General features: G+C 53.8%; 1 long non-coding RNA gene across 2 annotated transcripts; it reads left to right on the forward strand.

Moving 5' to 3' along the window:
- The first annotated feature begins 282 nt into the window (after positions 1-282).
- On the forward strand, positions 283-4,052 carry LOC141734342 (uncharacterized). 2 transcript variants are annotated; one of them, XR_012584499.1, is made up of 4 exons: positions 283-1,755; positions 3,067-3,488; positions 3,585-3,684; positions 3,794-4,052. It is a non-coding gene; the product is annotated as an uncharacterized LOC141734342 (long non-coding RNA). The 2 variants fall into 2 exon arrangements; XR_012584500.1 differs by having other exon boundaries at positions 3,067-3,358; positions 3,521-3,684.
- Positions 4,053-5,020: the final 968 nt, after the last annotated feature.

Here is a 5,020-nt window from a genome sequence, read left to right on the forward strand (position 1 = left end):
TCACGGGCTTGTATTAGACCCATCTCCATGGAGATTAAACCGCATTGCCACTCCAGAGGATCAGCGGGAGAGCTCTGCCGATGGTGGGGCGCGCGGGGATAAGAGGAAGTTTTGCTCGTGCTGCCTGCCAAGTCTAATCAGGATCTTTCCACACCAGCTCCTATCTATTGGCCTCTGGAACAGACAGACCCGTTCTTCTTGTGCCCCAGGGAGCAAGAAACATTTCAGGAGTCTTCTACGCTGATTTTGGAGAGTAAAGCAAACCTGGGATGGTGAGTTCCAGTCCCCTGGAGAGGAGGAGACGTTGGGAGCAGCTTGATATCCACCTGGAGCTCACAGAAGGGCTGTTGCACCGCTCCACTTCGTTGTCTGCACCCAAAACAGCGAGATGCAGCCGCCTTCACATCTCTAGTCCAGCCCAGTTGTTCCTCCCCTGTGTTTCTACCTTGCATGGTTTTCTCTGCCTTTTGCTAGCCGCAAGGGCAGAGGGTTTCCCTTATATTTTGCCCGCTGAGGTTGCCTGGGACTGCAGCAGGTTTTCCAGCTGCAAAGCCCAGTAAATCATGGCCGAGGGAGGCTGCCTCCCAGCTGCACAGAGGGCTCTAAGTCCGGGGTCACTTAGCTGCTGCACAGTAGCTCCAGAGAAGTGATCTGTGGATTAAATTTCCAGGAACTGGTGGGGCCCGACTCAGTTTTGAGCCACCAATTCACCCGATTAAAAATAAACACGGAGTTATAGATGGGCTGTGCTCAGTTACAGCTGATTTTTATCGACCCCGGCTGGGCGCTGGGATGGAAAGAGCGCTTGGTTGGAGTCACTCTCTTTCCATTCCCAATCCGTGCTGCCTCGGGAGGATTTGGGAAGCAGAAAGTTCGAGTCGGGGCCTCTGTGAAATTCTGGCTGCTCTGAGACTTTCCCACACGTTCATTAGACATACAGCTCATTCAAGTTTATTTCCAGAGGTTTTAAGGGCTGAAAGGCTCATTGTGTCTATCTGGTGTGATACCCAGTTTCTGTGGGAGCTTGAACCTACAGCGTGCAAAGCATAGAGGCACTGAACACCGTGGTGCTGCACTGGTTAATGGCTGGGTGAGGGGGCTCTTTTCTGTCCCAATTTAGAAGGTGCAGGAGCCAGCAGAGAGGCAGAGACATCGAGGAGCTCAGTGGAGGGATGCCTGCCCTGTGCTGCATCCCTTAAGGATGCTTTTTAGCTGAGGTGCCCATCCCTGCAGTCGGAGCCATGAGATGCTATCGCGACAGAGGTGAGCTGTGCCGGCAGCTCCGAGGAGCAGGGTCCTCCCTGGCCCCCGCCAAGGAACCTCACGGTGGTGGGAACAGCAGGCTTATCGGAATGGGGTGGCTCCTCTCTAAGATGGAAATTTCTCCTCTGGCCAGAGGCAGCGATCTTGGCTTGCATCCCTGCTCCCTGTCACTGAGCCTCGCCACCTTCCAGGGTTCACTTTGTTCACAAAGAGCCTCAGATAAGCTTCTTGGCAGGGGTGCTCTGTTCTGCCGCGGCATTAGCATGGCTCAAGACAGGTTTCTTTTTTTTTTTCTTTTTTTTTTTTTTTTTTTTAAAATATTAACTGTTTGTGTCCCTTAGAAGATGCAGCCCAGACACAGACCTTGGGGCTGGGGCAGCAAGTTGAGGCTCTGCGTCGGTGGGAAGCATCGGCATCACCGCAGGGATCGGTTTCCTCTGACTGCCATCACGGACCGAGGGGATGTGGCCTCCTTGGATGAGCAACATGAAGGTAATGGCAGTGCTCACCCGTGGGTGAGCCCCGTGCTCGGAGCACCCAGCGAGTAGGAGGAACCTCCTGCCTGGTAAAAACAGGCTTTGGTCCCTCTCCCATCAGAGCCATGGGAAATCTCACCATGGTTATGGGCTCGTGTGCCTGAGGCTGGGTCTGTGAAATGCCTAAGGAATGGTTGCAACTTGGGGAACACTTTTTTTTCACGGGAGTTAGAGTATTTTATGTGGAGATGTGTTTCTCCAAGAGTGAATTTTTTTTTGCCAGTCTGAAAAACCACCTTAAAGCCCCTGCTCATGCTCTTAAAACAAGTGGTCGGTGACTGGCGGAGCGGAGCCAGTTGAAGGCATTTCATAAAGCACTTCATGGGATGCTGTAGTCCCTAACCAAAAGTGTGACCCTGGAGCCCTGCAGCGTGCCCTGATTCACAGGGAAGGACTGGCTGGCAGCCGACGTGCTGCCCTCCCTTGCCACTCAGCCTCATTTATCTTCATTACTTGGGCTGTTTACGCAAGCAAGAATTGGCCAGAGGCGCCCGGCACTGCTGCGTGCCAAGGGAGGAAGCAGGCACCAGCGCAAGCTCTTGTGGCTGGCACCCAATTGCCTGCACGCTCTCTTTTGAGAACAAAAGGCCAGGATGCAGCCTCCGTGGCCCAGGGCGAGGGGTGGCTCTGGCCCCTCGCATGGCTTGTGCCAGGGGGTGCTGGCAGCACCCACTGCCTTGTGCTCTGCGCTGGTGACCCCAGGGCATCCCGCAGGCAGAGATGCTCAGGCATCTCCACCTGAGGTCCCTGAGAGCAGAGCTCTGAGTGCCTTTGCTTCCAAAGCTCGAGAGCGTTGTCCTTGGGTTCAGTCCTTGCTTAATCCTTTATCATGTGGGAGCTGCTGCTGAGCTTGTGGTTGGAGAGAGATGTCTTACAAACAGAGCAGTATCTCCTCTGGTCGCTGAGCTAGCACAGCCTCTGGCGCCTTCCCACTTTCCTTCTCTTATTCAAGCAGCTCCTAGAAACCTCAGCTCACCCCATGACCCCACTGCAGAGAGAGGGGCATCCTCCCTGTCCGCGGGGCTGGAGGGGGCCTGGGGCTCCCCAGGGCAGAGCCAGGGTTTAGCACCGGGCTGCGCTCACCCGGAGGGCTGCCGCCTGGCCACAGGGGCTGTTCACCAGTCCAGAGCTCAGGGTTGGAGATCAGATGAGTGCCAAGCTGCTGACAGACAACTGCCACTAAAAAAAAAAAAATACGCACATTTTTCCAGAGCGTTTGACTGGATTTCTGTGTAACAAAATGCATTTTATTTTTTTCTTTCTCCAGCAAACACCATCTGATGTAAAATTGCCAGCGGGAAAACCACTTGCTGCAATTCCGAATAAAGGAATGAACGGGATGGTCCAGGGACGGTGTCATCTCAAAAGCTTCTCTAAGCCAGCAGCAACAAAGGGAAGTCTAGACCTGGCAAAACCCCTTTGACTCCTGCCTCGAGGTAGCCAAGTCCCCTCCCGCCAGCAGCTTCCCGTGGTGGGCGGCTGTGCCAGCGCATGCCCGGTGCCAAGAGGATGTGCGAGACAGAACATGCTTTGTGTCACGCCTGGCCTGGGCTTGCCTGGTGAGAAGAAACACAGCAGAAATATGCTGGGGTCTGACACGTCACCTCGACGGTGATGCTCTAGCCCTTTGGTCCAGCCCTGGCAGCTGAGACCTGATGAGGAGCTGATGGAGTATCAGGACTGACGCTGGTGGGTCCTTCTGCTGTTTTGTTTTAATCCAGCTTTGTGTCTTGGCACCTCTGCTGTGACAGTGGTCCTCTCCTCTCCTGTCCATACATCATGCAGGGGAGAAGGTCGGAGCCCATCACAGAAGTTGGGGAGCTGGAGGTGACAGCAGTGCCTGGGCTGGCTGCAGGTTTGGTCAGCAAGCCTAGATGCCTTCAAGGTACTTTGCTCCTGACTCCTTCCAAAGCCATGGAGGTTGCCCACTCATGGCGAGATCACCCGCAGAGTCACTCGGGGACACTGACTTTTCTCACACCTTTTCTTTCCAGGTGATGGGAAACAAAAGAACCCAAGATATTTAAGAGCAGGAAGCCAGGTTCTGTAAACTGTCTAAAAATGTATCCTCCGGAGATGAGATTTCACTCTGGCTCCAAGCCCAAAGGAACGATCAGTGCTAATGAAAGAGAGAGCGAGGAAGGGCTGGCGGCGGGGGGAGCAGGCTGTCCTGCTGGAGCATCCTTACTGTGTCCCCCTGCCTGGGACTGGGACACCCCAGACTGGATGGGCACAGAGAGACATTGGATCTGAACTTGCCTCGGGGTGAGTCTGCCGTCTGTGAGGTGGGATGAAATCACTTTAACTTGTTACCCCTGCACTTTTTAGGTTTATAGCCCCAGGGAATCAGTTAATGCCGCAGGAGAGAACAAAATTCACAGAAGAGAAACAACTACCTGTGGATTTTCAGCTGCTGGTGACGCTTGGGACACCAAGATCCCCAAGGTTTCTGGGCAGTCCAGGGCTTTTGTGACAGGAGTCCTCGCTTTCTAGCCTTGCCTTACTCAAACCCTTTCACAAACCAGCTCTATTGCTGGTGCCCCTTCGACTGACTTTGGTAGCTAGGAGTTGCAGGAGTGATGAGTTCTGCTGGTTTATTTCCCAATCGTTGTTTCCTTGAGGCTGACACATAATCAATGAAACCAAAACCTTGGGGTGGCTCATCACGCACGGTTGCTTTCTGCATCTCATCTGTAAGCACTTCATCCACCCTCCGAGCCTTCCTCACCCGCACGCCGGCTGTCTCTGGCTGATTTTTAACATCTGCAATGCAAACATCTCATAAAAAAAAAAAAGTATTGTTCCATAATTGATCTCTGCTAGCTCTTCGGTAATTCCTGTTGGACTCGAAGTCACCTGACTGGGTGCTGGTCTGTCTTTGGAGGTGTGGGAGCAGATCAGCAGTGCAGGGGCTGTTGGCCGAGAAGGGCATCTCCTGGAGCAAAGAAGATGTTGCTGGAGAGGAAGATGTGGGATTTGGGAATGTCTTCCCTTAAAACACAAATGATGTGACTTCTAGGCAAACCATCCTCATCTCCGGTGACCGGCCTCAGGGCGAATACCCCCTTACCGCGGTGGCTGCCAGCAGCGAGGCAAAGCCTGTCATCACCGCTTCGGACAGAGAACAGATCCCAGAGAGCACGGGCTGAGCAGCCAGGAAGCCCAGACAAGTGCTCTCCTGAGGCAGGCACTCACAGACATCCTCTCCCTTGTGACTGGAC

The sequence above is a fragment of the Larus michahellis genome, chromosome 23 (assembly GCF_964199755.1).
Source record: "Larus michahellis chromosome 23, bLarMic1.1, whole genome shotgun sequence".
In the NCBI taxonomy this organism is placed as follows: Eukaryota; Metazoa; Chordata; class Aves; order Charadriiformes; family Laridae; genus Larus; species Larus michahellis.